General features: G+C 45.9%; 1 long non-coding RNA gene across 1 annotated transcript; it reads left to right on the top strand.

Annotated features, from left to right (window-relative positions):
• Positions 1 to 785: 785 nt before the first annotated feature.
• LOC122377687 lies at positions 786 to 8,753 on the top strand. The gene is made up of 3 exons (XR_006255905.1): positions 786 to 817; positions 1,137 to 1,213; positions 8,453 to 8,753. It is a non-coding gene; the product is annotated as an uncharacterized LOC122377687 (long non-coding RNA).
• Positions 8,754 to 9,416: the final 663 nt, after the last annotated feature.

Raw genomic sequence — 9,416 nt, 5'->3', positions numbered from 1 at the left:
GAGACCGCTGATTTTTCATTCCATGCGAGGTGAATAATGGACACGGCGGACGGCGGACAGGCATGTCCACAGGACGTATCTGTGTGTGTCCGTGCGAGCGGATGCCAATAATGACATGTTGACACTGCCGTCCGCTAACGAGCGCAGGTGCGTCGAGAACACGGCCAAAACGACAGACGGCACGACGCTGTACTGACGCGCCACACAAGACACACAAATATTTGCCAGAAAGCATATAGAACTAGGGACAGCGCACCCAGTAGTATATGTATATTGTCGCCTATTGTTTTTTAAGTCCTTTAGAATTTATCAGATATCATTTTTTTACCGCTCTAGTAGATTCCCGTTTCTCGTAATTCCGCAAATTTCGGTTTATTTTTTTTTTCTCGAATGTCAAAAAAAGGAAAAAAAGACAGTGCAGTTTGCGAAAGTCTGTGGACAATCTTTACGCACTCTTATGTTAAAAACTGCCAAGCCGCTGTGTTGTGCGGCCCATTCTACTTTCAGCTACTCCCATGCAAAGAAGCTGCTGAGTAAAGCGGGTTAGCCTCCCATGAGGCGTTCTGCAAAGAACAGAAGAGCTGTTTCGTCTAACACCACGCTGGTTTACAACTATGCGCCCGAAAATCCCCTGTAAGTTATGGTGTAACGAGCCATGCTCGAGTCAGATAAGCATATTCGCCATACAGGCTAGGGTCTTATCAAGGCCAAGTGATCTACTGTCTCCGTGATCCCCAATCCGACAAATGACATGTCGGCTCTGTTGTCATCATTCAGCTGGGCGCTGGCAACTGTCCAGCGACAGCCATAGTCTTTCGTAAGTGATCCAGAAGTCGCTGGCATGCAACCACTCCATATTATGGGTTGGCTTTATTAAGTTGGTCTTTTGAATTCGATTGTGATGATTTGGTTTTAAACTTCTTAATCGTGTTGAAAGCACAACCATTTTGATAAAGATAGGTAGTTCGCGGTTCTCACCGCACAAACACATGTAGCGAGAGTTGTGCTGTCGAGAATAATTCTTAGACTGAGCGCCGTGTATCTATTTAGTTTAGTGTTCGTGGCATACCTATGTGATATTCTGTCGGAATTAACGGCATAATAACACTGAAATCTATGTGATTCTCATTTCTCAGAGCTTAAACGCGACGTGTCGTTCAAAAATGGTCGTTGGATAAAAACTCAACTTCACATTCAGAGCAGCAATCTCTTGGTGAGTGCAGCCAATAGGGCTGAGAGCAATTGAGGTCGTGCTTCAATCAGTCAGAGACAACGCTTTTGGTCCATTCTGGACCGGCATATTGGGACTTTTCCGTTTCATCTGATACTATAAATAAAAGTTGTCTTAGTTGGGTTGGTCACGCCTTTGGTTGGTGCATCACGTCTGTTAGATATGAGGCCTTGGGACCATAAACAAGATTCATTGTTTTATAATGGCAGTTTAAAATTCATCGATCAGATAAGTTTCACTTAATTAAGCACTCAACTTTCATTCCTTTCATTTATCTGTTCACCAACGAGCTATGCTAACCCATTTACATGCTAAACGTGCTATATGGTGGATAGCAAATACAATGTAAAAAACACGCGCAAATATGCCAACCTTATTGTCAGGGTAAAAGCATATGAAGCACTACCTAAGCCACAAAAGGTAGAAAGTTCAATCTATTTAAAGCTTATTTTTTTAGATAAAAAAGTTCATTTTTGCTGAAGGCAGGACTAAAAGTGGTCAGCAGCGTACGAGTCTATATGTATTGTAGAACGAGACCGTGGCCTGAGCGGTTAGGTGAAACCACCCGTCATTAACCCGGCAGGCGGCGGGCCTCCTGGCCACCTTCCGCGCGGTGGGGGAGGGGGCATTTTTTGGCCCCCCGTATCTCCGAAACTACTGAACGGATCCGGAAAATTCAAACGGCGTTCGATAGCCCTGTCAAATTTGTCTTAAGGAACCAATTTTCATTGACCTCGGGGTCACCGATGACGTCACAGGTCAGGTCAAAGATAAAATGTTTCACCGTTCACGGGTCTTCTAGGGAAAGCGCTATAACACCGAGTAAAACGCATTTTTGAAAAGCTGAAACTCTGCTTGAGGCTCATGATGAATAATAATAATATAAGAATAACCAGTAACCTCATAATATAAATCAGAAATAGGAGCCAAAAAGTTATATTTAAAGTTATCGAATATTTCGCTACTGGAGCTTCGTCAGCGATAATTACAGAAAAACATACGAAAAAACGTATATGTTTTCTGTAATAATCGCTGACGAAGCTCCAGTAGCGAAATATTCGATAACTTTAAATATAACTTTTTGGCTCCTATTTCTGATTTATATTATGAGGTTACTGGTTATTCTTATATTATTATTAAAACGCATTTTGTCGAAAATCAGCGATAGGGCGTCAGTTGTCTTGTACATATGTTGCTATTAGAGGCCACTGGTCATACCAGGTCAGATCACAATTTCACAGGTCAGGTCACCAAGGCTCACCATATGAACCCAACTTTACTAAGGTTGTGCGATACATGTTTTATGGCCAGTTTTTCATTTCCAACTCAATGGTGCTGGTTATAAGACCATCAGGTACGGTTTAGGTCACTTTCTGGCGGAGGTCAGGTCAAGGTCAGGTCAAAAAAGGTCAAATTTTAAAGTTGATAGTTTTGCATGAAATGGGTATAGATTCGATGCAGCTCGTCACGGGGAGTCTAATGGTGGTCTTTGTTTTGCGCTACGAGATGTAGAATTGCTAAAAATGGTGTTTGGAAATTTGACGTCATCAATTTTGAACAGTTTTTTCGCTATAACTTAGCCAGAAAAGAGGTATCGATCTCAAATTTGGTATGTAGATAGAAGGCGATAGGGACTTTCACATATACCTAGGTATTCCGTTTTTTCGAAATTCAAAAAACTTTTTGAATTTTTTGGCTATTATATTTTAAAAAAAAATCTATTTTTTAGGGAGTCAAAATAAAAAATCAAAATCCGAGATAGCAGTTTTGTAGCCATTTAAATTCTACATCGTTTATGTTGAAACATTTTTCTGTATCTCTAAAGCTGTAGGCCTGACAGCTCTTCCCGCGAAACCTTTTTTGGGTCGAACATGGCAGAAATGACGTCACTCTGACGTCATTAGCGGCCAACCTATCATAGCCTTTGGATTTTTTTGGTCACAATGTGCAATAGCTATTCACGGGAGGGCCCTCCCGTGAATAGCTACCCTCAGTACCCTCGAGGGTACTGAAAGTTTGGTGACGATCGGCGCAGCGGTTCTGGAGATATATCGAAAAAACGAAAGGGGGCAAAAAATGCCCCCCTCCCACCGCCTGGAAGGTTAACATGGACTGGAAGCTGGGTTCTGAATTGGTGAGCGAATGGCAAAATTGCACGGAGCGATTCATCAGCTCCTTTAACCCTATTCCTGGCGGGCTCCGCCGGGACAAGAAACTGGCGGGGGGGGGCCGATTCGGCCCCCCTTCAGATCTCAAAAACTACACATCGCAGCGACAAACGGTGAACGGCATCGGATACGCACGGTCAAGATCTACAATTTTTACAAAGGTCATTTTCAGGTCAGGTCAAAGATGACGTCACAGGGGTCGAAAAAGTCAAAATGGCGACGCTAGATATGGAGAGAGTTTTTCTCGAATAACTTTCAAATTAGTCAAGATAGGAACAAACTAAGGGCATCATCGTGATCCTCTCGTCAATCCGCATCGAATGATATATATGTTGACCTCGAAAGGTCAAGGTCAAAGGTTGACCTCAGGTCACGTGACCTCGAGGTCATCATGTATATCATTCGATGCGTCTTGACGAGCTGAACACAATGAGACCATCCACGCGTTTGTATCTTGTTCCTGTACGGAGTTATTGGCCAAAAACCTTTGGTGACCTTTGATGACGTCACATGACCTCACAGCTGCCCAACAGCAAAACAGACCTCAAGGTAGTGAAGGTTGATCGTATATGAAGTCATGTATGATATATGGGGCCATTCCGACCCGTTTTAGTGGTAAAAACAGGGAGTTGATTTTTCCCCCATTGACTTATAATGGGGAGGTCGCGAAACTGACCTGACCTTAGGTCACCGATATCAAAATTCCGAGATATACAAATTGCACATACTGGTACCCTAACTAAAGCCTGAAGAGAAGAAATCGATTGGTCAAAAACTCTAGTTCTGGCGTGATTGCAAACTTTTCTGAGGTAGGGTCACCAAACCGCCTCTGGTGACCTGACCTGAGGTCAGATCAACTCAAAATTTTCAGACATGTTGCGTAGAAGCCTTTTAGGAAAAGTCAGAAAATTTGAGCTTCCTAGCTCAACGCGTTTGGGAGAAATAACCAAAAAACCTCAGGGGGGGGGCTCCTGAGGCCCCCCGCTAGGAATAGGGTTAACCCGGCAGGCGGTGGGCCTACCAGCCACCTTCCGCGCGGTGGGGGGGGGGGGGGCACTTTTTTGCCCCCCCCCCCCCCGTATCTCCGAAACTACTAGACGGATCCGGAAAATTCAAACGGCGTTCGATAGCCCTGTCAAATTTGTCGAAGGAAACCAAATTTCATTGACCTCGGGGTCACCGATGACGTCACAGGTCAGGTCAAAGATAAAATGTTTCACCGTTCACGGGGCTTCTAGGGCAGGGGTCGACAAATGGTGGGGCATGCCCCCTTTGGGGGTAATGGCGCCCTTCGGCGGGGGGTAATGAGGGCCTCTGAGAAAGCCTCATCTTTTTTAGAATTAATGGCTCCCTTGATGGGACAAACATCGCAACTGTTGTGCCCCAGGATTCAAAGATTAGTCGAGGTCAAACGCACAAAGCATGAACTGATTAGCTGGCGCATGCCAATTTTCATGTAGCTGCACACCATTCCGTACAGTCGTGGAAAGTAACTGTCATGTACTAGCCGGCGCTCGTCTATTGGCGTTTTCACAGTCACTAACGCAAGGGAGAGGAGTCGTCCATTGCACCCTGACCTGAACATCTCAGTCTCTGAGCTGGAGCTTTGCAGAAAAATTGAGCGTGTTGCCCGTGAAGATAAGCCGCCGCTGCTACCCAATTTAAAGGTCGTTGGTCATTGAGTGACCTTCCATAGGTCAATAACAACTGCCGAGTTAATCGCGTCCTGCTGTAACTTCTTGAAGTGAGATTTTGTGGCCTGCCATGATCTCAAGAAAGATCTCACAAATCAACGGTTATTCGGGTTAAGGTCATGCCATTTTCAGGACAGATAAAAATGATCGGCTCGATGGTACAGTTTTTTTTTTCGTGATCCGACCCTTTTAACGTGATCTATTCTCGAAAAATACCCGCTACCCCTATACGTATGGGGGTTAACCCGCGCCCCGCTGGGGCTCCAGGATTTCCACGCCCTGCTGGAGATGGAGGTTGAACACCCCCTATTAACTTGGTCCTGGGTCACTAGCGAAACGCCGTAGTCGGCGATCGAAAGAGCGTAAGAAATGATGAAGAAAAAACTATGGTCACCTTTTAGGTCAAATCAAAGGTCAGGTCACAAGAGGTCATCGAACGTAAGATTTCGCCAATTTCTAGGTCAACCTTTGACAATTTTCGACAAACTGGCCTATAGCTCAGGAAAGGATAGAGCTATAGCGCTGCGGAAAAACGCATTCGATAGCTCTCTTAACGTTTTTTTCTGATGCCTGCCCTCAGATTCAACCGAGGGTGGTTTAGCCTGCATGGGAGACAAAAACTGCCAAAATGTAGGTTGCTTGCTGATAGTTTTTCTTAAATAACTTTTCATTCAAAACTTGCAAGAGCTCACTTTTAGTATCAGCATCGTGATCCTCCCGTCGAGAAGCATCGAAGGTTTTGTTGCACATCAGTCGATCCGTATCGTCGAGCTGAACACATCTAAGGCATTTTCATCGCTCTGGGATGCCTTTACCAAAAGTTATTAGCGAATAGCTGTTACATACCATTCATGACCTGAAATGACCTCAGGGACATACAGTGGGGTTACGGGTGCAATTTTCCCGGTTCAGCGGTCATGTTTACTTGTAAATAAGAATGTCACAGTGTTAGGAATGACACTGGTCCAAAAGAGGCGCCTTTCAATTTTCTACCATTGACTTTGCGCCCTCTCCCATTGATAATGGGAGAGGGCGTGAAAATGACCTGAACTTTGGTCACCGACATCAAATCTCCGAGATACAAATTTTGTACATGTTGTTGCCTTTATCAATTCCTGAAAGTTTGAAAGAGATCTGTCACTCAATGCAGCTAAAGCAGGCGTTGCAATCTTTACTGAAGTGAGGTCACTTGACGTGATCTGGTGACCTGACCTTGAGTGACTCTGGTCTGAAATATTCACAACATGTGCAGAAACGATGTATGATAAAATGTTCCAAAATGGTGGCGCTCCGTGCCAACGTTTTTGAGATATTTGCGAGAAACCGCAGGGGAGGGGGCCTGCGGTTTCTCGCAGATATGGTACCCAAAGAGTCACGGAAAAGTATGGAATTTCAGTAACCTTGGTTGTATCACCAATGGGGTCTGGTAGGTGGGGGTAATGGCCCTGCCTGGCGCCAAAAAAGGGGGCACGATCCCGGAGGACCCGCCGACCACTGTTCTAGGGAAAGCGTTATAACACCGAGTAAAACGCATTTTGTCGAAAATCAGCGATAAGGCGTCAGTTGTCTAGTACATATGTTGCTATTAGAGGTCACTGGTCATACCAGGTCAGGTCACAGGTCAGGTCACCAAAGGTCACCAAGGGTCACCACATGAGCCCAACTTTACTAGGGTTATGCGATGCATGTTTTATGGCCAGTTTTTCATTTCCAACTCAATGGTGATGGTTATAAGACCATCAGATACGGTTTAGGTCACTTTCTGGTGAAGGTCAGGTCAAGGTCAGGTCAAAAAAGGTCAAATTTCAAAGTTGATATTTTTGCGTAAAATGGGTATCGATTCGATGCAGCTCGTCACGGGGAGTCTAATGATGGTCTTTGTTTTGCGCTACGAGGTCTAGAATTGCTAAAAATTGAGTTTGAAAATTTGACGTCATCAATTTTGAACAGTTTTTTCGCTATAACTTGGCCAAAAAAAGAGGTATCGATCTCAAATTTGGTATGTAGATAGAAAGCGGTAGGGGCTATCACATATATTCCGGTTTTTTTCGAAATTCAAAAAAAAATCGGATTTTTTGGCTATTATATTCAAAAAATCTATTTTTTTGATTTTTGGGGGTCAAAATCCAAAAAATTCGAAAAACCGAAAAAGCAGTTTTGTAGCCCTTTTAATTCCACACCTTTTATGTCTGAAACATTTTTCTGTATCTCTAAAGCTGTAGGCCTGACAGCTCTTCTCGCGAAACCCTTTTTTGGGTCGAAAACGGCAAAAATGACGTCACTCTGACGTCATTAGCGGCCAACCTATCATAGCCTTTGGAAAATTTTTGGTCACCATGTGCGCTAGCTGCTCCCGGGAGGGTACTGAAAGTTTGGTGACGATCGGCGCAGCGGTTCTCGAGATATATCGAAAAAAAAACTAAAGAGGGGGGGGGGGCAAAAAAATGCCCCCCCCCCACCGCCTGGAAGGTTAATTGCCATCAGCGAAGCATCTCCAGAGAGCATAACTCGCTTTCCAGACTGGAGTGAACGGTACAATAAGGTACCTAGTCGCTGACGTTTTAACTTTTAACACGTCAGCATACAAGTTTGTCCTGATCCCAGTATGATTGAGAAAGCCCCAGGAGCATATTCAATGGTGCAAGAGAAACTGCGCCTCTGCTTAATTAAAGTCCAAGTCAATCGACCCCTGATGATTAAATGCCTGTATCAATATCCGTGATTGGGAAAACCGGGCCCGCAGACGTCGTAATAAAGCCACCATCGCTAACCAGTTTCGCAGAACAGTGAATCTTCAGCTGCGTCAGAGCTGGCTGCGAAACTCGCTCAAGGTGATCCTCGGAAGTCTGCTAGTGCCTTGGCTGAGAAGGAGTCACTTTCTCTTAGGCCGGCTTACGTACTGATCTCATGCTCGTCAAGTGCCGTGAATTGTGGAACTGTTGAGATAACCATCGCAACACATGGTTGAAGCAGCCAGTTTACATAAAAAGTAAAGCTTAGAATTTATATGAAACATGGATGCAAGGACATAAATTGCCGGCACGCCCTATCGTAGTCTTTTTTCATGAACGACGTACGGCGGCACTGTCAGTTTTTATCTTAAAAGTGATGCAGACCATTGTATTTTGTGAATCATATTGCTCATCGAGTATTACATATATTATACGAGCGGGTTACGACCACCGCACTGCCCATTGACTACCCACCGAGCCAATACCTACGGCACCGGTCAGTCAGCACGCCGCTCCGCCTCACACTTCACCCATTTATGGACAGCCGGGGGCCATAACTCGTGCTGGTCGGTAGCGCACCTCCCACAAAGCAGGCTCTAACGGCCCCCGACCTCCGTATCGCTCCAGGCACTATCGGCGGCCGGACCGATGGACCGCCACGCCGGGATATAGTGGGCCGATAGACGGCCATCAACTGCGCATCGCCAGACGACCGAATGAGTTATGGAGCGCCAGACACTGCGCGAGCTGATGCCGGGGGAAGGGTGAAATGGTGCCGGAAAGACGTGTCTTAGTGACGGTGGGATGTGCCTTGGCGACTATGCTACGCATGACTTGATGAAGTCTCGACAGTTTTGGACGTTGTGTCATTGTGGAATACAGAACTTGGAGAGTCAAATCGCGAGATATTTAAAGACGTCGATGTCAGGGGTGAATGGTGATGTCGGGAGGAGATGTCGGAGGTGTTTAAATGCAGCTCAAAATGTTCGTCTCACGTTTGCGACTTCCGTAGTCAGAGAGGCTGCTAGGCGCTAGGTAAGATGGACGGATATGCGAGAGGCGATCATCCGCCCATCTCATGCCCGGCCGACCGGAGCCGCCATCTCCGCCGATCAGCAGCGGCCGCCGGGCTATCCCAGAGGTCGTCTCCTACCCGGAATGGAGTTTCCGGAGCCAGCGATGAATTTCACGATCGAATGAGATCCGCACCTTGTGGTGGCATCAGAGCCGTAATAGGCTCCCTGAAGTGCCACCGCCACTTTTCGCTGCAGCAGCCGGCGCCGAAGTCGCGTGCCTCGAACGCGAGAAAGTCTTTTCGTTTTTCGGTACGGGAGTCTTCAATCAGCTCTGAGGTGATTTTACGGACAGAAGCTTTTACTACACCCAGAATTCAGCTGCTTGGAATACGGCCCCAGGTCCCTAGGTGCACTCTGCATTCGAGCAACATATTACTGAGCTACTCCCGAGGGACGAAGTGCAGACGTGAGGTATACCTACTGCAGGATAGCAACAGTCTGTTGGTGTCCGCTGCAGCAGGCCATTCGTGGGTCCGATTGCTAATACGGGCGATGTTTTCTAAATGAAATTTGGA

The sequence above is a fragment of the Amphibalanus amphitrite genome, unplaced genomic scaffold (genome assembly GCF_019059575.1).
Source record: "Amphibalanus amphitrite isolate SeventyFive unplaced genomic scaffold, NRLGWU_Aamphi_draft 000049F_arrow, whole genome shotgun sequence".
Lineage (NCBI taxonomy): Eukaryota > Metazoa > Arthropoda > Thecostraca > Balanomorpha > Balanidae > Amphibalanus > Amphibalanus amphitrite.
This window is presented reverse-complemented; position numbering and strand designations above follow the sequence as displayed.